Here is a 24677-nt window from a genome sequence, read left to right on the forward strand (position 1 = left end):
ATTACAACCTTACTGAGGGAGGCATGACAATGTGTACTAGATTTCAACAATATAGAAACAGTATGACTAGGACAAGGAGGCAGACAGGACTATTTATACACACTGGGGTGATTATGGGACGATCAGCAGGAGGGTAGCAGGTGAAGTAAATATTTCTCCAGACTCCTTGGAGGACATTCAAAGCTCTTCTTTCCATGTTGGCTGCCTTTTGCTCAAGATGGATTTTGACAAGATCCCCAACAGCTCCGGCTGAAATGTAGCCCTAAACCAAACAGTCTCACCGTGTCATCGTCCCTCAGTCCTCCTGAGCTGCCTGCTGCAGGCTTTGTTTACTCTCTGTCTCCCTCTCCTCTCTCTGTGGTTGTGTGTCTGTGTTCATGGGTGGGACTCATCACGGGTTCCCACCTCTGGCTGAACACACCTGCAACAGTCAATCACCTGCTCCAGATGAGCTCATCAGGAGGTATTTTACAGATACCTGCTGTATGTCTCACCTTACCTTTGCCATACATATTAAAAACCATTCAAATCATAAAATTTCAAATTTGGAGTCGGTGAACTGTTAGCATTAATTTTCAGTCCAGTTCTTGTGTAATTATTTGCTAAGTTGTCTATTATAAGTAGACAGCACAGATTCATCTCTTGAGCTAGGAGCACTTTCTTCTTCTTCTTCTTCTTCTTCTTCTTCTTTTTCTTCTTCTTCTTTTTGCTTGAATGATTGATGATTTCCACAAATTCCTCTGAAAAAGGTCAGATAGATGGAGTAGACAGAAAATGTATGAAAAAGTGGCCAATGTCCTTCAGAAAGCACAGAGAGCTGTTCCTAAAGACCGCTTTAAAAGAGAAGAGGAAGTCTGGCTTCCTGGAAGCCAAATATAACCCAGCGAGGGGTGACAGTACTATGTAACGTACACTGTGGCCCCTCAACTCATTCATTAAGCATTCAGTCTGAAATGTGATGACATCACAATGACATCATCATCATGTTTATTTTGTCAGACTGAGGACCTCCCTTCAGTCACACTCATTACTCAAATGTTGTTAAAGCTGAGTACCGCTCCTGATGAGTAACCTGAATATCCGGTGTCCTACGTTAAAGCCCCTCTGACTGCAGACTGCCTCGTGGGCGAGTTTATCAGGAGATGACACACCGACTTTCACACATGCTTCTGAAATGAAATTTATAAAGAGGAAAATAGTCTGAAAGACTACGGGAATGCGAGTCAGCAGTTCTGGGTATTCTAGTTTTCATTTCATTTTAAAAAGAAACAGGTGCTGACCTGCGAAGGGCGGGGATCATTCCTCAAAATGAAAACATTCCCTCAGTATTAAACATTAATTTGATTTTACTTCAATGCTTTAACAAGTCTGTGTCATCCTGTCAGTTTCATTCTTTAAAAATCATGATGCTTTTTCTTCTAGCGAAAGCTCTGCCTCTTATAAGGGTTCAAAATGCAAGTGATGCACTTTCTTGAATAAATATTTATGAACTAGTGCACTTTTATTATTATATTTAGGTTAGCAAAGAGGTTTTAATCCAACTACAGACATTTTCTCAGGGAGCAAGACTGATTTGTTGAAAACCACCCAAAACAGGATGAGTTTTATATCAGATTAGACATGTCTTTCCCAAGATCTCTTCTAAATGAGAGGGGTTTATTTAAAGCCGAAATCATAAACAAAGGCCAGAATATTCAGATCGGACTGGCAGATCTGGCATCATGTTAGAGACTTTAGTAACCGGAGGATATTCAGTGCCCGATTTAATAGGATTTAGGCTTTCTGCAGAAAGCACCAAAAGCAGGAAAAAGGTCATGTGGACTGCTGTCATCAAAGCACCGAGGGGGTTTCAAGTTTCCTTTTAATAAGAACAAGTGTGGGATAACATATGCTGACATTTCCCAACATTTGTACACACACACATACACACATGCTGGGCTGGGCTCTGCCAAATTCTCAACCTTGGGGTGGGACGGTTTTATTAATGTGTTGGCTTTTTTTGGCCTGATTTGAAGTTAATTTCCTATTTTGCTCTTTATACTCACCTAAACAGAGGAACTTGTTTTAAAGAAGAAGTAGCAATATTTAAGCATACCCAATCTAAAAAAAAAAAACCTAGCAAATTAGTTGATTAAATGTATCATTACTTTAGCTTCCAAAAGTCACATAAAACAGCTAAAATAAAATAAAGAGGACATGATTTCAGTGGCTACCAAAATGCCAAGGTGTTGATGTCATGCCAGACCTGTGAGTCATTAATTTAGGCTAAGTGCTGCTAACTGGAGCTGATTCTCATCCAAACTGAGACCACATGTGATTGTAACTTTATATATAGGCCAAAGTTTCTTGCAGTTGATATCGCTGTGCTAAAAGTGCATCAAACCTCAACAAGAGTCACAGGGGTTAAGAAAGTCAGCTGGGACTTACGTCCTCTTTATTCAGCTTGTCCTCTGAGGTGATGGTCATATGTACAGTGCAAATTCAGGAACATTACATTCCGATTAATGGAGAGTGACGTCATAAGCCAGCAATGATGGTGCAAATATATCAGCAGCTTTGATATCTGGATCTGAATAAGTCTCCATCATATTACTGCGATCAATGCGATCAAGTGTTTCCCACATCCCACAAATCAGCTGTAGTTGTGCGTTTCATGCTTAAACTTTGAAGGATTACATGTTCTTCTGTGTCTTGTGGAAACAGTGTGACCCTTTGAGCAGATGAAATGGATTCAAAACCTCACCGGATGAACTAAAAAAAAAAAGTCGAGTAATTAGATTAGAGCTTTTTTAGTGGATTATCAGAGGTTTGGTGAAGTTTTAGCCCATACAAGCACAACAAGTATCACAACCTCAATCTGAAAAAAAAAACAAACAGCTGGGACGCTGTGTAAAACGTAAATAAAATCAAAATGGAATGATTAGAAAACTCATATTTTATTTGCAATATAACTCTGCAAACAGATTGTATGTTTAAATGTACCATTTTAAGAATAGTATTAGCCCACTTTGAACTTGATGTCAGCAACATGTCTCATAAACGTTGGGAAAGCACATTCTCTCTTCTTGTAGCAACAGTCTGGGAACTGAGGACACCAGCTGCTGAACTTCTAGGAGAGGAATGTTGCCTTATACAGGATTCCAGCTGTTCGACAGTGCTAGGTCTTCTTTGTTGTATTTTTCATGTCATGATCCACCAAGGGTTTCAATTTGTCAAAGGTCTGGACTGCAAGAAGTTCACTTCAGCACCTGGACTCTTCCACTATGGAACCATGCTGCTGTGATAGCTAAATTCTGTGGTTTAGGAGTGTCTTGCTGAAATATGTCAGGTCTTCAATGAAAAAGATTTAATCTAGATGGGACTATATGTTGCTCTAAAACCTGATTATGTGTTTCCAGATGTGTAACGGGTATTACTGCACACCCATACTATCAGAGATGCAGGAATTTGAACTCTCCAAAATCTCAGTTAACAACCTGTGTTTGTCCCTATCCTTTTATAGTCCAGAGGGCAGGGTGTTCATGTTTTTCACAAAGAATTTCAGATTTCAAATTGTCTGACCACAGAACACTTTTCCTCTTTGCTTCAGTCCATTTTAAATGAACTTTGGTCCAGAGACTATAGTGGTGGAATATAGAGCTTTAACCTGTGATCTGTTCACAGAAAGGGAGTTCTGGAAGTGTTTCTGTGCCCACGAATGACAGAATCATGCGTGTTTTTAATGCAGTGCTGCCAGAGGGCCTGAAGGTCACGGACATCCAGTATTGCACAGATTTCTCCAGATTCTCTTGATATCATCAGGTATTATTGTAGATGAGGAGATATTCAGAGTCTTTGCTATTTTACATTTAGGAACATTATTCTGGGTTCTGTTTCCCCCTCTGGGGGCGAGGGTACCTGGACCCGGGGTATAGAGTATGTTTGGGGAGTGTGATTGTGTGTACATGTCCATTTATGTCAATCCTTACGTTGGGTGAGTGCTGAGTGTTTGTATATGTGTGCATGAGGGTGGGAATACATGTGTGTGTCTGTGTGTGCCTGTTTGTCTGTGTCTATATGTCAGGTCGGGTCTTAGACTCCACCTCTCTGGGAACTCCCAGGCCCTCCAAGGCCTATCTCCCCTCACCACACTCCCTGCCGGTGACTGATGCCCTCAGGGGTCGGTGCATTGGTGGTTCTTGGTGTCCGGGGCTGGGCGCTCAGGTATGTACCAGCTCACTCCCGGTGGCTACCTGGCGGGGCTGTTGCTCGGTTAGGCCTCCTCCAGGGTGCGGGGGGCCCTCGGGCCTCCGGCCTCTGGGCCTGTGGCTCGGTTCACTCTGGCACAGCTGGCTGCCGGCAGAGCCGGCGGGCACGCCGGTGCAGCCACCTCTAGCTTCTGCTCGGTGGCTACTGGGTGACGCCTTGTCTGGGGATCCTCAGCCCTTCCCATGAGGGTGGCACGGATGCCCCTCCGGTGGTCCTCCTTGGGCTCTCGCACTCTGGGGCCTCTGGATGTCTGGGGCCTGGATCTCCTCCATGCCTGCTTCATGCCCTGGGGGACGGGGCTATGGCTCGCTACATCCTCTTGCAGACCATTACATGTGGAAACCATTTGAATACAAGCGCGCTGATCCACACAGGTATGCACACGGGTGTTCACTGCTCGTAGACTTAAATTACACCTTTCTTGGCTGCTACTTCAAAGCACATTGTGCGCTGTCTGTCCTGCGTGCTGCACAACAACATTGAATATTTAGTATTTACTGCTGTTTACACTTAGCTAGATTAATGCGACGGTGTTGTGTTTAGTATGTTGCTTTGGTTTTTTTTGTTTTTTTTTTTGCTTGTTTTCTATTCTTCTTCTCTCAACAGGTGATCCAGGAGATTTTGTTTTTCTCCCCCCCTTTCTCACTTTCCCTCTCCCCTTCTGTTTTTCTTTTCCTTCCTCTTTCTTTCTCCCTTTCCTATCCCTCACTCATGTCTGTCCCGTCTGTAACATCTGAAAATAAAATATAATAAATAATAAAAACAAAGATCGATCAAATGGACCAATACGGCAATGCCACGATGATCCATTTGGCAAAGTAAATCCATTGGGTATCCTTGTTGGTCTTCAGACAACAATTCTGATGGCTAAAGAACCAAATGGGACAGGCCAAAAAAAAAAAAAAAAAGGAACATTATTCTGAAATTGCTCCACAATTTGCAGTTTTTGCAGATCGTTGAACCTCTGCCAATCTTTATTTCAGAGAAACTACCTCTCAAAGATGTTCTTTTATACCCAGTCATGTTACTGCCCTGTTGACAATTAACCTAAAAAGTTACAAAAATGTTCCTCCAGCTGTTTCTTTTTAGTGTTAATCACTGAACTAAACGAGATTTGCAGCCTTTTGTTGCCTCCATTGCAGCTTTTTTGAGGTGTTTTGCTGCCATCAATCTCAAAATTAGCTGATTTTTTTTATGAGAAGGTGCATATTCTCATTTTAAACATTTGATATGTTTTCTGTTTTCTATCGTGACCAAAATATGGGTTTATGAAATTTGTAAATCATGTATATTTATTTATTTTCATAACTATTTACATTGTAGATTCTCACTGAATGCATCAAAACCATTAATAAACACATTTGGAATTATGTAGTAAACAAAAAGTGAACATGTTTAATGTTTTAGGTTCTTCAAAATAGCCATCCTTTGCTTTGATTACTGCTTTGCACACTCTTAGCATTCTCTCTCTGAGCTTCATGAGGTTGTCAACTGAAATGGTTTTCCAACAGTCTTGAAGGAGTTCCCAGAGTTCCTGAGCACTTGTTGGACCTTTTGCCTTCACTCTGTGGTCCATCTCATCTCAAACCATCTCCATTGGGTTTAGGTCAGGTGACTGTGGAGGCCAGGCCATGGTACAGCAGTCCATCAGTCTCCTTCTTGGTCAACGAGCCCTTACACAGCCTGGTGGTGTGTTTGGGGTCATTGTCCTGTTGAAAAATAAATGATGTTCCAACTAAACGCAAACAGAATGGGATTACATATTACTGGAGGATGCTGTGGTAGCCATGCTGATTCCGTGTGCCTTCAATTCTGAAGAAATCCCCAACAGTGTCAACAGTAAAGCCCCCCACACCATCACACCTCCCTTTCCATGCTTCACGGTGGGAACCATGCACTGAGAGACCATCCGTTCACCTTTTCTGCATCGCACAAAGACACATTAGTGGAACCAAAGATCTCAAATTTGGACTCATCAGACCAAAGCACAGATTTCCACTGGTGTAATGTCCATTCCTTGTGTTTCTTGGCCCAAACAAATCTTCTCCGGTTGTTTCTTTTCCTTAGTCATGGCTTCTTAGCAGCTATTTGACCATAAATGCCTGATCAGTCTCCTCTAAACAGTTGATGTAGAGATGTGTCTGCTACTGGAACTCTGTGTGGCATTTGTCTGGGCTCTAATCTGAGGTGCAATTTCTGAGGCTGGTGACTCGGATGAATTTATCCTCAGCAGCAGAGGGGACTCTTGGTGTTCTTTTCCTGGGGTGGTCCTCATGTGAGCCAGCTCAGTGGTTGATGGTTTTTGTGCCTGAACTTGGGAATACATTGAAAGCAATTATCCAGACTGACTGACCTTCAGTTCTTTTTTTTCTTTTTCTTTTTTTGACTGATGGACCGTCAGTACTTAAAGTAATGATGGACTGTCATTTCTCTTTACTTAGCTGGTTGATTCTTGCTATAACATGAATTCTAACAGTCTAATTGGGCTGTCAGGTGTGTGCCAACCTGACTTCTGTACAGCACAACTCATGGTCCCAACCCCATTGAGAAGGCAAGAAATTCCCCAAATGAACCCTGACGAGGCACACCTGTGAAGGGAAAACTACTTTCAATTGACTACATTATGAAGCTCACTGAGAGAAAGCCAGGGGTTTGCAGCGCTGTCACCAAAGCAAAGGGTGGCTACTTTGAGGAATCTAAAATATAAAACATATTTAGATTTATTCATCATTTTTTTCTTTGCTACATAATTCCATACCTCTTGCTTCATATATTTGATGTCTTCAGTTTGTATCTACAATATAGACAGCAGAAAAATTAAGACAATCCATTAAATGAGAAGGTGTGACCAAATTGGTAGTGCGTGCAATTCAAAAAGATTTACACCTCCTGCTGGCTCACAGCCATGGTCTCTCCCAGATTAAAGGTCAGCGGCTGGACTGATGAATATAGGTTAAGTTCCCTTAAACCTTCTATTACTCCATTCTTACCTGGTTTACTTAAGGCATGCACAGAAATACGTCATAATACTGCAGGAGTGTTGCTATTCACACCACCGCAGCCCTATTAAAGTCAGTGTTATTTCCCCAACACTTAATCTTGTTATCACAAAAGTCAGAATAATGAATTCCAGACACAGCACAGTGTTACTCTGTCAGGGAACGGAAAAACAGCAGTTCCAGCATTTTTTCTCCCAACCGATTTGCAAAAATCCAATGAGTTGGGTCTGTATTTTAATAATGGAGTCTTTGATAAAATAACAAAATCAAAATGATGCCATATGACTGAGATTTATCAAAACATCTGTTTAACACCTGTTTGGTGTGGTGAAATTTTAGTCTCTGTAGGCACTTATGCAAAATTATATTTAGGCATAAAGTTTTCAGGGGAGTGGCTGCTTCAGGGAACCAGTTTACTAACACAGGATGCCGATACCTGCACGCTGTGCAGAATTTACATTATACAGTCGTGATTGTAGTCCTCCAAAAATACAACAGCACGTTAAACATCGGTGACACTGTGCATACGAGAAATGATGATAGTTTGAGGGAAATGGCTAACCCTCCTGGTTCTGCTGGAGGTTTCCTGTTAAAAAGGAGGTTTTCCTTCCCACTGTCGCCAAGTGTTTGCTCATAGGGAGTTTTCTCTGTATTATTGTAGGTTCTTTACACTTTTGACAGTGCACTATAAAACATACACAACATAACAGTGTAACACCTCAGAGGTTTTTACTCCATTTTTGGGAAATTAAGTTCTGGTTTTGCTGTTTTGGTTCCAGTAAATTGACATGAGGATGAACTTCAGAATCAAGTCTATACCATGGGTACTAATACAGTGGCTACTGCCACTTTTTATCTACAGTCTATTTCTTGACCAAACGCACTAAGCCGATGTGGAGAACAAGACAAATTCATAACTGCTGAAAGCCAAAGTGTTGCCATGTTGACTTTACCAAGCAGTGCTCTGCTTAACAACACACTTAGTAGTCTGACAGCACAAAAGTTTCTCTAAGTAATTATGTCTTGCAGACTGCATCACTTCATGTTTGTTCGCTACTGGATCACAGTTTTTAATCTCATATATTAAAAGAAGACGTCTAAATTTTTCAACAGACGTAGGAGCTGCCCTCCATTGACAAAAGTGTGTTGGCGCCTAAATTACAAGCCACAGTTACGCATTACATAGCTACAATGCCCAACTGAGCACGGTATGACTTATATACTCTGAATTGTGTCTTGACCTTTATATAAAAATAAAACACAAAAAACATTTGTTTGGCTCATTGCTGGGAAGTGACACAGTAAAACCTCTGTGGTATTCTTTAAAGTTGATCACATCAGTAGAAATGTGCTGGAAAACTGGCTGGGGTTTTCTGGAGATTGAAAGACAACAGGGATTTGCTTTTTTGATTAAGCTATCATCTCAAAAAATATCTTTCAAACAGCCCAACAAGAATTAAATAGAACCACATTTATGGATTTAGCGGATGTTCTCATCCTCATCTGTTGCTCTATGGTGGATGTTTCCTAACTACATTGTTCATCATGAATGTCTTCATGTGGTGTCGCTCTCATCGGAGCATGCAAAGATTAAGGAAGAAATTAATCATGTTCATTAAATACATCATAGTGGTTATAACTGGATGATGTGTCACAGAGAGGCTGACAGAAATATGAGCTGCAGAGAGATTAAAAGGGAGTTTTCTTTGTTATATAAATGTAAGCGAGATGGAGTAAAGCTACAGAAACAACATGTGGTTTTGCAAAAGTTGTTTTTTTTTTCAGTTGAAATTGCTTCGCATGTGGGTCAAGGTGGTTTTTCATTGGAATTGATGAATAGAGGAGTAATGTTTGCGGTCAGTTTGGTGTCATAAGTCTTTATTTAATGAATAAATAAAGAATTATATGTATATGTCATTAAGTATGTATACTTAATGGCTTGCTTTGATAGACTCCATGTCACGGCAAGGTTACGCCGGTGTGTTTGTGAAACGGACCCAAAAAGGACACACAGGAGAAATGAACTGGTGTTTTTAACAAAAAGCGAGTCTGATACAAAAAACCCAGAAAAACAAGGTGCGGTGAAACTAAACTGAAATCTACACTGGGAAAAACCATGACTATCTATGAAGACAATGAAAAGAGACAAGAACATGAAACTGAACAGGAACGTGCAACAACGTAAAATGAAATAATTCAAACTTGAACAGTGGGAATCAAAAACTCGGACTTGACATGAAAACAAACAGACAACCCGACAAGGAACAGAAGGAGACACAGGACTTAAATACACATCTGAACAAGCCCCTAAAAAAGTCAGTGATCACTCTCAAGCTCTCCTGGTTTTTGTTACCACTATTCATCTGCAGCAAGTTTTAAAGCTTAGTTTTTAAAACCTTATGCTGTAACTACAGCCCAGCCCATGCAGCAGTATATTAATGACTAACCTCATATTGATTAATTGATTGATTGTACATTTACAGCATCCTGCCACGCAATTGCATTTGTTCCTAACCTCCTAACCATCGGGAACCCTCACGTTAACTTTTTTCAAGTGGAAAAAGTTGTCGTTCACCCTCTAGCTTCACTTTGGTTATATTATGGTAACCATAGCTGTGTAGGTAGCCATCATTATATACCAGCTAGCCCAACTGCAGTAACCCGACAAATGTCACTGCTGTTTAGTTTTATGTCTTCATTTATGTCAGAAGTGATAGCAAAGCTGTAGTTAATTTTTATTTTTATTTTTTTTTAGAAATCTCTCAGTCAGAACATGGTATATTATATTTAAATAAAAACTAGCGAGCTAACTCCCTGCTAATTAAACTTCATAAACTCTTTTTCGTGTATGCCTGGATGTTAGACTTAATTGTTACACCTGGTAGAGCAGCAACGCTGATCATTTTATTAAAAATGAAAGAATTTATTCTAGGCATGGCCAAGTGGCAGAAGGCTTTCACTTGGGTGGTCTCAGAATGTCATCTCTGCTTTTTGAGGATGAAGTGGTTCTGTTGGTTTCATCAGATGATGAAGCTCGCACTGGAACGGTTCGCAGCTGAGTGTGAAGCCGAGTGTGAAGCTACCCGGCCCCAGATAAGCGGAAGAAGATGGATGGATGGAAGGAATTTAGACAGTTTGTAACTCTCATTGATGCTGCAGTGTTCGTTTGAATTTGGGACCCGAAGCCTAGTTTGGACCCGGAAACGGCTAATGATGGAACACATGACAGACTGGGGAGACACGAAACACAAGGAGGGACACATGAGAACAGATAAGGGAAGGCACGGGCATAACTAAAAGAAAAAACACTGAGGACAAGACAAACTACATAGAGGACAGGGAAAAGACTCATAAACCAGGAGACACAGGTGAAAGAAAACTAAAACAAAACTCAACTAAATCCTAACTACTAATAACAACACAAGAACTTAACATATTTTCAATATAATATAAGAAATCACAAATCTAAAATAAACTCAAAAAGCTGGGTCACATACCCAGCCCCTGTCACTGCAGCAATCATGAGCGTTAAGGGGATAAGCTGAATAGATTTGGTGTGCACATATCAGGATAAAGTGCACGTTTGGTTGCAATGTTATAGTATTGTGCAAAAGTTCTGAGTTTGCCCTCATTTCTGTGTATTTTGCTTTCAACGAGTCAGACTTTGTAGTATTTTTCAAAAATTGGTCTTTGGAAATAAATAATTAAATTAATTAATAATTAATTAATAATTAATAATTAAGTACATTCTCCGGGATTTCTGAAGATCTGTTTCTGCTTATTTAATCATTTCAGTCCAGTTCTTGTACCTGACCATTCAAGCCACGTAACACTTCTACACTACTATTCAAAGAGCCCATTTTAAGTTATATTTTTAAGCACTTTGTTACTAGCACCTTGTCACAATAGCACATCATGTATGAAGAAGAAATGATGGACTAAATGTTTCTTAATAATAGGGAGAAATTCAGCAAAGACCTGACACAGGAGTTAAGACCTTCATCTGGACCCTCAGTTGATCCATCCACTGTTCACTGTCGCCAAGAGAGGTGCAACGGTGTCCTTACAAGGTAAGGACGTCAAGAGAGGTACAACAGCGAGTGTTTACATCCATCTGTAAAACATGGTGGAGGTTTGGAGCTGTATTTCAGGCACTGCTGTTTCAGAGCTTGTCAAAATTTATGGAATTATAAATGCTGAAAAAGTACCTTCAGATTTTGATCCGCGATGCAATACCATCTGGAAAACAAGTGATTGGCAACAGCTTCATTTTTCAACATGACAAAGATCTCAAACACACTTCCAGTGCAGTGGATTGGCCTCCCCAGACCTCAAACTTCCCCATTGTTGAAGAAGTCTGGAATCATCCTGACAGAGAATGAAACAAAAGACTATATATCCCAGAAACACGACCCCCCTATTCTTCTTCTGAAGATTTTTTTCTTTCATAATTTCTTAAAGGTTTTCTTTTTTTTCTTTGAAACTTCACACTAACAAGCAAACAAGTAATAATATAATAGTATAATTGATTAATTGATTAAAAAGAAACAAAAACAGAAAAAAATGCAGTTTCAGGTTTTGTGGGATTTAGCTAAAAAGTAAAAGTGAAGTTAGTTTCAAGCAAACTGTAAAGGTAAAACTGACATTGTGTAAGAGAACAGTGCAAACTGCAGTAATACAAAGTGTGTACACTATAAAGCTAGGAAATAACCTGAAGTAACTGTTTTCTGTATGACTTGAGCAGTCTCTTACATCTATGTGGAGGAATTTTCACCGACTTTATAAAGCCGCTCCAGTTCATGAGAATTGGGGACGTTCATTTATGCACAGCATTTCATTTGAATAGGTTATTACAACATCTTGATTTGTTTCCCCCCCTCTCCGCTCTGGTGCACTTGTATTGTTGGGATTGTTATCCTATTGCGAGATCTGATTTCAGCTCAGCTTTCAGCTCTGATTTCAGCTCTCAGACTAGAAGGTTAGGTTAATACGTTTTTGGAAAATGTATTTTCTGCACCAGAGGGTGTTTAACTAACAGTTTAGCAGCTACAACCATTCTTATACAAAGTCTGATGTTTTCAGAGGATGAAACGTAATAAGCTAAGATCATTTAAAATATAATGACTGTTCTTAATACTTTGATGAAAATCCTTTGCAGTCAGTGACTCTGCACATGACATCACCCCTGGACATGTTGTGTTTCCTCCCTTGACAAGCTCTGCGAGTCCTCCACTGGAGCTGGTTTCAGTTGCCGCTTGTTTGTGGGTCTCTCTGCCTCCAGCTTTGTATTTAATAACTGAAAATCTGCTCCATTGGATTCAGATCAGGTGACTGACTATTTCTTTGCCCTGAGAAACTCTTATCAGTACTCTTGGGGTCAATATCAGTTTACGGTGTGAAGCGCTGTCTGATCGGACGAATCTGCTCGGGGATGTTCCACCATTGTGCACTCATCTCAGATTGCTGAGGCTCTCCTAAAGTGTTTTCTGTTTCTCTGATACGTTTATTTTGTTTTTCCAGCCTAATATTATCACCATCTGTTACAGGAAAAATGATTCTATGTTTCTTTACCTTCTTTTAAATGTACAAAGATGCCTTTTGTCTGCCCTCTGCCTATGGTTAGATTAGTTTAGAATTATCTTTTTAGACTTTCCCAGCAAACACATCTTGTTTCTGGGACATATTGTTTTAGATTGTTTTATCTTCCCTAGCTCTCTGCTGACGAGACTAGCACCATATATGGAGTTGTTTTATTTTATCTGTTTATTATTTGTTATCCTGTTCGCACTGTCTCTGTGCTCTGTGCCTATAAAAATTACCAAGCCACTGTGCATGGGGTGAGTTGTTCTTAGCAGCTCACCCGTGTACACGTTTGATAAAGAAAGTAACTTTGTCTCATTGTGTCTTTATTTCTCCTGGGTTTTTTACAGAGTTTTCCCCCCGACATTTCTTGGTCCTTCGACAGCCGGAGCGCCTCCATCGTGTCCCATCTCCGTGACCAGTCCACGTTGTTCGTCTGTCGACAGCCCACACACTAGGTGTGTGGTCAAAGACCAAGGGCGTTAAATTCGAGTCTTGGCCAACGTTCTAGAAAGCGACCCACGGTGGTGGGGCCCGATCGAGGTGGACCAGACCCGGCGACACTGACCAGGTAGATACAGACACACTGACACAATCTTGCGTAAAAGCGTATTTTAAATTCAGGGAATTTTAAATTCAGGGAGTTTTGAATTCAGGGAATTTAAAATAGCGAAAGTAGCTCGTCGACTGGTAGCATTGGGGCTCGTCGACTGGAAGCTCCCCACCTCTGTGGGTTAGGTTTAAAGTAGCTCGTCGGCTGGTAGCTTGGAGCTCGTCGACTGGAAGCTCCCCACTCTTGTGGGTTAGGTTTGGAGCTCTGGGTAGCTCCCCCAGCTGGGTCAAGGGAATAAGTAGCTCGTCTACAGAAAGACTGGCAGCTTCCCTTATGATAAGGGTTCCGATCGCGCGAATAAGTGTGAATGTGAATGAATGTGTGTATTGTTTTAATTAATGGAGCAAGCTGAATTTTCATGGTCCAATAAGAGACTGAGCTGCTCCTACTGTGTTTTTCTTTTACTGCTGTTCACTGACGTGCTGGTGAGTTGAGAGAACGGTCGAGTTCCGTCTCGTAAAGTTCACACCGCTTTTGGAAATAGTCCGAAAGTAGAAGGGCGTGTGAGCAACCACTCTCGTCTCTAATACCAGCGAAGGTGATAGCAGCTGTATTGTGTATATATTACTTAAACAAAAATAAGTAAATACATAAATAAGATGGGTAATCAAGCAAGTGAAATTAAAACTCACTCCTGCTGACGAGCAGTGGTGAGAAAAGAAAAGTCCAGACGCCGGACAAAAACAGTGTCTGTAAACTGAGAGATTTAAGAAAACAAAATATAAACAGTCAGAAGACCAGAACTCAACTGCCAGTTTAGTAAAACCAGAAGACGAGACACTGCAGTTCCCACAATCCTTTTAGTAAACCATCACTCATTCCTGCAGCCGCATCTGCAGCACCACCCATATCAGGAAGAACTTAATAATCCCTTAAGTGAAAACTAGAGATCAAAGTAGTTTGAAGTAGTTTAAAAGGGTTGAAAACAGACCCCACTGAGTAGATATAAATATAAAAAGTACGAAATAAAGATGAACAAAGGGAAAATTACAGTAGAAATTATCTTTAGAGTATTTGAAATTAATAATAGCAAGGATAACAACCTGTAAAGTGATATTAACAATGAAACACAGTTGGCATGATGACCATGCCCACAATGTATAAAATGGATATAAAGCAAATAATTCACACGAAAATATTTTAATAAAATAAATAAGGTATATTAAGGCTGTGTCACTGTTCAGCCAAGGACAGTGTGTGAAAAGGTAACTGTCTCCACCCTGGGAAAAGGATGATTCTGCAGGTCATCTGAAGCCCTTGATGGATACAAAATAAAATATAAATAATACATTATAATAGACCTGCCTGGTCCGCCATGCAACAGAGAGAACAAATGTGACCGCAGATTGGATGAATTCTAAATTATCTGTTTGCTGAATAAGATGATCCTAACTATCAAATTGGCTCAGTAGTAGTATAGTGGTACACACTGATAAAATATTATAATATGCTATTGCTGTTATATAAGACAAAGAGGATAATATTAACAATGACATAATATTAATATGAAGAGGCACCTAAATCGGTTATGATGTGAGGTGGATAATTGTTAAGCAGTAGTCTGCATCAAGCTTAAGGTTTGCTGAAACTCAGTGTAATGACATGTGAGATGAAGACAATACAGAGAATAACTAAACTAATGAAGTGCATAGAGGCACTTGACCAGCTTGAAACCTATCATCCTAGAATGACACATTGCTGAGATATAGAGCACACCTATAATAACAACCAATAAGCAAAACCCTGTAGACAACAGCTACAACTACAGGATTGAGAAGCTGAATTAAATATGTAGACACTGCTAAGCTGATGAGCATGTTACACATTTTCTTTTCTTTTTATTTATTTGTTTCTTTTAGAGCAGAAGCTGCTGTAACACACCCAAAGAAAGACTCTAGGTCTGACCAACCGTTTCAGTCATGGGCAAAAAGATGTCAGTCAATAAAATTCTAAAAGATAATTTATTGACAAAAAATATATCAAGAGATAAAAGATAAAACAGTCCAGTGTCCCACTTATGAATTGTATAAAAACACACAGTCCCAAGGCCAGAGCCAGCTATGCCACACAGCCAAGTTGCACTCCACATGTTGCCTTTAACAGGGTTAGAAGTTGTCCTTGGAGACCCACCACCCTGCAAGCATATAGTCAGTGGTCACTCAAGCCTCTGCAACCCTGCTGCCTTTAGGCTGTGGCATATAATAGGCCCTGGACTGCACAGAGAGACAAAACGACACACTTAATATAAAATTCATAGCGCAAAACCAATCCATCCCAATCATATCTGATTTCATCACATTACATACCTGCACAGAGAGACAAAACAAAACAGCAGTGGTTGTAGTGTGGGCTATAAGTAGACCAGTGTATCAGTGCAATCAAGTACACCTGCCTCTAATTAGTCCAACCTCATTCCAGCCATTGGCTCACCAAAAATGTGACACACACAAAACCACTCCCAACCCAGTGCAACTTCACACAATAATATGGAGCTGAATTAACACAGGCACATTAGTCTACCATGTTACAAGCTGCATGCTATTAAAAGCCAACATATGCAGACTTCTGCCTTGTTCGGATGGCAGCATTGTTTTTTTTTCTTTTTCTTTTGTGTCCTGACACGTTTATGTTTTTTGTTTTTGTTTGATTATTTTGTTGGTTTTGGAAACGAATTTAAACGAACTTGTGACAATACTTGAGAATCACAGTGACACATAGTGATTAGGCATATGATTGAAAAATGCCTAGGTTTAGAGCTGTGAGCTATGAGCTGTGAGCAATGCAAAGTTAAATATATATATATTTGTATAAATGGGAAACAACCCTAACTTGAAAGTTTGAAATGTGTGAGATCCATGAATTGTTTGAAGAACTAGAAATTACCTAAAAATGCCTTAAGTGAAAATGTAGAGTTGCATCTATTCTCCCAAACAAAAAAAAAAAAAAAAAAAAAAAAAAAAGGAGAAGAAGCATTCTGTAACTTAAAAATAAGGCTGATGTGTTGACAACAGACTAAAACACTAATCCGCAGGTGGCTATCAGGAACAGAGAGGCGAGCAAAGTGACAAACACCAAGGCTGCAGACAGCCACGCAGAAACAGCAGATAACATAGAGACAACGCCTGCTAGAACCGTGGAGAGGAAGGTCACTTCCCACGAGATTGTAGGAGTAGGCCACAGAGAAATAATGCAAAACAGTTTTGAGGCAGCCACTTAAACTTACAGTTTTCAAAGGACAAATTAGTTGTAAAGTCAGCTGCAGGCCACACAACTGTACAACAATTAACTGCCCCTTTAGAACTAGTACATACAGCAAGTGGCCGCAGGTGCTTTATTAAATGCATATATGACCCGTCGTGTCCAGTAAATTTGCTAGGTAGAGACGCTCTGACAAAACTTAAGATAGCAGTCGTGCCATTCTTTTCTGGTATTACACCTGAGTGCATGCTAAATGACACCCGCCACATCCACTTTCCAGAAACCGACCGAGTATCACAACATTCTGAGATTTAAACAAACCCCAGGCCCAGATCCACCTTATGATCAGCAAGTGTGGAAGCTAGGAGAACAGCATTTGACCTTACAGCACAGGCCTAAATTGTGTAGGTTACGCAGTAACCACAGATAGTAAAATAATAGAAGCAAAACCCCTTTCTTCTTCATGTTCTGCACAGAGCGCTGAGCTGATAGCTGTGATACGCGAAAGCTAAATACACAAAGACAAACTAATAAACATTTATACAGACAGCCAGTATGTTTTCTCTGCTGTGCATCATTTTGCAAAAAATTTGGCATAACAGAGGAATGATTACACCAACTGGAAAACCGGTTCACCATGCCAACCTCTTACAACGCCTACTGACTCTTTCATTACTACAGGCAACAATTTTGCTGACAGAGCAGCAAAATAGGCGGCACAAAAGACAAACATCACATTGATGGCAGTGAACACACATCAGATTCCACTGGATGTGTTGAAAAATGAACAAAAGCAGCAAGCACAGCAGAGCAGGCAAAATGGCTAAAACACGGTGCAGTTCTGACAAACGACTTAATGATGTGTTATGGCAAGCTAGTGTTGCCAAAATTCCTCCACAAAATGGCGGCATTAGTGACTCATGGCTGTACACATTTGTCAACGGGGGGACTGACCAGTATTGTCAACTCTCATTTCTACACTGTAAATTCTACACTGTAAATTTTGAAACCTTAGCAAAACAATTTGTCAGAACGTGCATGACGTGTCAAAAATATAATGCTCAGGGAAACCTGAGACCACACAATCCATATGGACTTTATTGAGCTAAATGAATGCCAAGGGTAAAAATACACCCTAGTGGTTATAGATGTATTCTCAAAGTGGCCAGAAATCTACCCAGTGAAAAAGGCAGATACAATTTCAGTAGCAAAATGTATGTCTAAGTTGTAGGAAAATAAAGAGATGATTGTAAATGACGAAGAATGTAATGATGTCTATCAAGTGTCTTGCAGATCACAGCCCGGTGACTGGGTTCTGATCAAAGTGCTCCAAAGGAAAAACTGGAGCTTGCAAAATAGCGGAACGACCATCTTGCATCCATCAGAGCCAGTAAGTGAAGCCATCTAAACACAGCTGACGGCAGGCTTGCCCACTTGTTGTGATCTCGCCCGGTGGAGGGGTCAGCTTTCCTGGCCGGGGGGTCTACTCGCGACAGGAGGGTGTGTCCCGTCGTCATGAGGTGGTGGCTCTTAATAACTGCAGCGGCCCTGACCATGGCCGGGCTCCTCATCTTTGCTTCCGTGAGGGACAATAAGTCACGCTATATGAAGAAAAGGCAGACACTGTATGACAAAGGAAAGTACACCAAGTTTCCCCATGGCTATGCCACTAATTTCTGGTGGCAGTTTATGAACACTACAGCTCACTTGAATAATAAAACTGACTGCTATGCAAATACACTTTCTGCCCACCGAGGAACGAGAGGAAGTGTATTGACTGTTCACTCAACGAAACCTGTGCCAGTAACGCGACACTGATGAGCCTCAACTGTCGCTCCAACTACAGCTACCGAATGATACTACAAACAAAGACTCATTACCAGACAGGATGTGCACGGACGGCACCAAGCAGTAAAGGAACCAGAGTTTCGCATCTGAGGAGGAGTGAAATTCTTACAGAGCTTGATCCCCGGCATTGGAGTTGCCGAGGTGCGGGATCATGTGGAAATCAACCGATATGCTCTGCTACAACACATCAACTTGACTAAGACCCTGGGAACCGCCTTAGCAGGTGAACAGCAGGCCATCAGAACGATGGTGCTGCAGAACAGACTGACACTAGACCTGCTAACAGCATCACAAGGAGGAGTTTGCAAGCTGATCGGGGAGACATATTGCACTTTTATCCCTGATGGATACGAAACTGGAGGAGACATTTATGAAGCTTTGCAGAATTTGACCGCTCTGCAAAAATATGTCACTGACCACACACCTGGAGCAGCTACAGCACAAGGCTGGCTGGACTGGCTGTTCAGCGGTTCATGGCTGGCTGCTGTAGCAAAGCCATTTTTCCTTCTAGGTCTCATCATGATAGCACTGCTCATATTAGTGTTGTGTGTGTTGCCATGCCTAAGAGTAATGATTTCAAAGATGATAACAACTACAATGACTGCTTATGTTGCCGTGCCTGAGGAAGACCAGCATCCCGTTGCAATTCTGTTAGAGGAGAACTTGTAATAACTGCTAATGAATGACGTGGTGATTAAAAATGACTTGTCAAGTGATCACGCACTGATTAAAACATTAGTAGGTTATGCAGGTTTTCATCCTTTTATTTTTTGAAGTTTTCAGTTTTAAATATAAAGTTTTCATCCTTTTATTTTTTGAAGTTCTCATCATTTTATTTTTTTTTTGAAGTTTTCATTTTAAATATGAAGTTTTCATCATTTTACATATAAAGTTTTCAATTTAAGGTTTGCATCATTTTAAAATATAAGGTTTTTATCCTTTATTTTTTGTAGTTTTAGTTTTATTATTTTTTCTTGTTTATTCCACTTGTTATTTCATTTACTATGATTTTCATTTACTATGTTTTTCTTTTTATTATTTTCTTTTGTTTTATTCTTTAGACCAAATGACTTCCATTTCTGCTATGCTGACATTTTGAAAATTAAAAAATTGCTTAAGATACTTAATAAATAACCTTCACAGACAATTGCTGTATACATTTAAAATAAGTTAAAACAGGAGGGAATGTTACAGGAAAAATGATTCTATGTTTCTTTACCTTCTTTTAAATGTACAAAGATGCCTTTTGTCTGCCCTCTGCCTATGGTTAGATTAGTTTAGAATTATCTTTTTAGACTTTCCCAGCAAACACATCTTGTTTCTGGGACATATTGTTTTAGATTGTTTTATCTTCCCTAGCTCTCTGCTGACGAGACTAGCACCATATATGGAGTTGTTTTATTTTATCTGTTTATTATTTGTTATCCTGTTCTCACTGTCTCTGTGCTCTGTGCCTATAAAAATTACCAAGCCACTGTGCATGGTGTGAGTTGTTCTTAGCAGCTCACCCGTGTACACGTTTGATAAAGAAAGTAACTTTGTCTCATTGTGTCTTTATTTCTCCTGGGTTTTTTACAGAGTTTTCCCCCGACACCATCCTTCAAAATCTCTGTGGACCTTATTTTGGGCAATTTCAGTAAAATGCTATCAAATTCAGGTTCAACACAATGCCAGACCCTCCTTTTTACTCCTTAACTTGTCAGGCAATAACAAAGGAACATGTTTCATGTAGCCGGTCAAGAGTCGAATTTACTTACTGAGCCTCTGCAAACAGGAAAGCGTGTATAAAAACTGGATGTAATGTTCCTAAAAAGGTATTGCAATGCTTTTATTAAACCCTCTAATTAAAGCTGAAAGTCTGCACTTCAGTCACATCTGTATTATTTTTTTCTAATTCACTGAAAATGCACTGCAGCGGTGTACGAAGATGAAAATGAAAAAACTAACTGTAACTATCTGGATAACCACTCTGTCCACGTTATGGGCAGCTTTCCCCCAAATTCAAATTCAAATTTTATTTGTCACGTACACAGTCATACACAGTACAATATGTAGTGTCACAGTCACAGAATTTTATATTATATTAATAAATGCTCTCCTTTTTATCCTACATCCTGTAGAGACTGACTGCCATACCTCGGCGGTCGCTTAAACATCACCACTGCATGAGCTCATATTAGGAGTATGAATGCCTTTGCTTTCCTGTTATTCTTCCATCGTTTATTTAGAACACAATACTTCAGCTAACTTCATATGTCCGTGGGGGCTGTGATTTTGTTTTCCTTGATTCCCTGATATTTATTTTATTTTTTTTATTTTTGTTACCGTGGCTAACTTAATCTAATGCTTATGTTATGCTCATGCTTATGCAAGGCTTGACCTTAACTCTGAATTCCTTTGTGCTTTCGGGGACCCAGGAGATAATCTTGACTCACTTCCAGGAAACAGCAGAGTCCAATTCTCCTCAGTTTCCCTCCCCTATAAAATCCCCAAACGCCTTTTACACCAAATACTTTGTGGGGCTTGATGAAACTATCACTTGGAATTCATTTGTTGCTGTTAGTGAGTTTACCAGCCACAATGTCCCGTGGGTCGTGTTTAGACTCGCTGGCATCTCAAATAATCAGCTGTAACTTTTGCCTTAAATCTACATATTTATAACTGTGGCACAGTGGGGTGAGTGCTGTGTTCTCATGCCTGTTAAACTCCACAAAGGAGTAGGAGTGAGGAGGGTCCAGATTTAGAAAGGGTCAGACTAAACAGATATAAGACAACAACAATTTGAAGCTAGATGCACACTTCCTGTCTGCTCCTAAAGTGAGAAAAAAAGAAAAAAAAACAAAAAAAATTTTAAATAAAGAAAACCTTGGGATAAAACCTTTCTTATGTAAAAAAAAAAAAGTTAGTTAGAAGTTAGTTTTGAATCCAACACACAGATTCCGGTAACAGGAAGATCCAAAGAACTCAAAGACGCCTAATTCTGGATTATTCTTTAGTCCGTTGAGTGGACTGAATAAAATTTCAAGACTTTAATACAGACTTTGGAGACATGTTCATACTAAAATCTGATTATTTTGCATATTCAAGGGAGTATTTATTAAAAAAGAAAACACCTGTCCTGTGTGTCTGCGTAGGTCATCGGTCATAGGTAATCTTAGAAGGTGACTGGGATTCTTTAAGTTTGTCCTCGGTGCATCAACACCTGTATTGCTGTAGATGTGCAGACGTCACCAACATGGCAACAAATGACCACCACACAAGTTCAGTGTTTGATAAACTGCTAAAAATCTCATGAAAATGTCTTCATAATGACTTTTATGTACAGTGCAAGTCTTGAACCAACCCTCATTTCTTTATATTTTGCTAGCAAGAATCAATGCAGCGATTTAATGAAACGTGCAAACACACATGAAATTACAGCACCACCTCTATTCTTCAGCACAGCCTGAACTCTCTCAGACAAGCTTTCTCGCAGTTTCTTGTGATGTAGTCTTCAGGAATAGTTCTTTACTTTCAAAGCTGTTCTTTGGATGTTGGCTGCCTTTTGTTCTGTTTTATTGCGTTTGGGGTGTGTTTTTAATCTGGCATACCTGATGAAGTCAAATCTGATGAAGCTTCGGTGAACAGAAGATAACTTTAAGATACTGTTCATCTGTTCTAGCTTTTGGGCATTCTTTTATGGACACACTCCAAAGCTTGCTGAAATATTCCTGAACAACACTGTAGAAATAAAAGTACCATTTTCATTCCTGTCACACTTATCTTTGTTTTTGTAGATTCGACAAAAGAAACAGGCATACGTGACGGACTACTAATAACAAAGTGCCTAAAGATATAATTTCAACTAGTTCTTTGTTAAGTTGTCTGTTATTGTAGACACAACACTGCCTCATGCCAGTGTTGTGTGTAGTGTAGGTGACTTTTTATGCTGGAATGATTCATAGGTCAGTATTAAGTGGCTTAAAAAAACACAGTGATTCCTCTGAAATGGTCATGCTTACCGACTGGACTGAAAATGAGTGAAAAAGCAGCCAATGTCCAAAGAAAAAGCTTGAAGACCCTTCAGAAAGTCTTATTTTTTCTTAAATACAAGAAAGTTGGAAGCAAAATATGAACAAATGTGTGGTGGCTCAAGACTTTTGCACAAGGCTGGATTTTTTTGTGCTGTTTCCTTACACGGTGAAGTCACAGACACTTTTATAGCGCCAGACCACAGCTGAGACCACAGACAGAGATAATACATTTTAAGTGCATTTACAATAAATGCATTAACTTTACAGCATTCGAGAAGTCTATAAACCACTGACGTCTTAAATATCCCGTGATTCACTGTAGACTGAGCAACATTGCATCTGCTCTTGGAGTTTCCAGGCTTTGGCATCTCTTAAGTGTCTTTGTTTTTCCAGTCTGCCAGCTCCTTTCTGTCTGCATGAGCAGGCATGGGCAGCAGCAGTTTACCTCTCAGAGAGGTGTTTTGTTTTGTCTTTTAAGGTCGCCTGCTGACAGAGACCCCCTCTCCGCTGCTCCTCACTGTAAACATAAGTCACACTGTAATGAATGTGTGACGGCTGGAGAGTCGGAGCAGGCTAAGTGCAATGACGTCCCGGGTGTTCTTGCTGTCTGTCGGGGCTCTGCTCTTCCTCACTACCATTTACAATAACTTCTGTTTGGGACAGAGGTGCGTGCTGCACCCAGAGGTTCATCACTGGGAAAACAGCACCCTCAGAAACCCTATGGAACAAATGATAGACAAAAGCTTTTCCACTTGATGTAATGTTCCCGCTCATATAATTTCTTCCACTGCTGAGCAAAGAAAGAGCATCACACACAAACAGAAACGTTATTAATTAGTTTGAGTTAAAAAAGAAAAAAGAAAAATAGGAAGTAGTACAGATGTGTAGTTAATTTGCTTGGGATTTGTAAGTTCTGATGTTGTTTATTACATCTGCAATTTCTGGAATGAATTAGACCACATGTGGAAGACCACAAGCCACCCATTTCTAGTTAAGAAATACTCCTCAGAGAAAGATGATGACATTTCATGGAAAACAATTGCAGTCAACGTGCTCTTATTTTAATAGCTTTCTGTGGCTGATAGTAGTTGGTGTCCAAAATGTATGGGACTTTAATCATCACTGAATATGAACCAACAAAATGGCAATGCATTTGTACAGAGTACAGTATTTATGCTTACACTCATGCACTGGACTGTTTTATGTGGTTGGCCACATACGACGCACTTTGATGTTAAGTGAGCCAGACCTGTGAAACTCCCCTTCCTGTCACTCTAAAGACAGTTAACTACACATTTACGATCCCTGAGATATTTTTTATATAAGAAACAAAAAGTGCATTTTCAACAGTAAATCCTTTTTCTAAATGACTTAAACAGCATGAAGAAATAAATGTGTAAAATTACAGAGAACATATTTATTTTTTCACGCTGCCACCATTTCTTTCATTTACTACAGAATAACAGAAAAGGGCAACATGGTGCTGCAGCACTATGGCCTCACGGCAACAAGGTCCTGTGTTCGACTCCACCATCTGGCTCGATGGCTCTCCACCATGTTTGAGTGGGTAGTCTGGTTTCCTCCGACAGTCCAAAGACATGCAGTTAGTGGGGTTAGGTTAAGTGAATATGATAAAAATTGCCCATAGGAGGGAATGTGAGTGTCTCTGTGTTGATCTGTCCCGGGTGTACTCCACTTCTTGCCCTGTAAAAGTCCTGATAGGCTCCAGCCAACCTGTGACCCTGATAAGGATAAGTGGAACAAAAAAAGTTCTGTAAAAGAAAGACAAAACAGAAATTTCTATAGTAAATAAAAAGGTAAAGTAAAGAAATAACAGAAACGTTTCTGTCATTTAATTATTGATTCGTTACTTTATTACTTTAGTGTATTATGATTGTCAGTGGGAGAGATATTTATTAAAAGCTGTCAAACGTATGAAAATACTGACAAAAGTTCAAAACTTAAGCCCATCATTCATTTTTAAAGCCATCCATGGGGCCAAATTGGAGTCCTTGCTGGGCCAATTCTGGCCACCAGGCCTCATATTTGACACCCCCACTATAAACGATTTTTAGTATTAAGTTACTTTAGCAAAAGGTTTACAGTAATATGTGTGGATTATTAAAGACAAAAGGTTTGGAGTACCATGCTCGTAAACATATGTTGCATTTCTTTCAT

The 24677-nt window shown here is 40.0% G+C and overlaps 1 protein-coding gene and 1 long non-coding RNA gene across 2 annotated transcripts in view; both read left to right on the top strand.

The window, feature by feature from the left end:
* The window catches only part of LOC146653113 (uncharacterized), a 172703-nt gene that overhangs the window by 100475 nt on the left and 47551 nt on the right, over positions 1–24677 (top strand). The gene's annotated exons all lie outside the window — the stretch shown is intronic.
* Positions 1–24677, top strand: part of LOC146653119 (uncharacterized) — a 250949-nt gene that overhangs the window by 45266 nt on the left and 181006 nt on the right. The window lies entirely within an intron of this gene.

This window comes from Rhamphochromis longiceps, linkage group LG15 (assembly GCF_057381845.1).
Source record: "Rhamphochromis longiceps isolate RC_006_pf linkage group LG15, R_longiceps_female_GT1.1, whole genome shotgun sequence".
Taxonomy (NCBI): Eukaryota; Metazoa; Chordata; class Actinopteri; order Cichliformes; family Cichlidae; genus Rhamphochromis; species Rhamphochromis longiceps.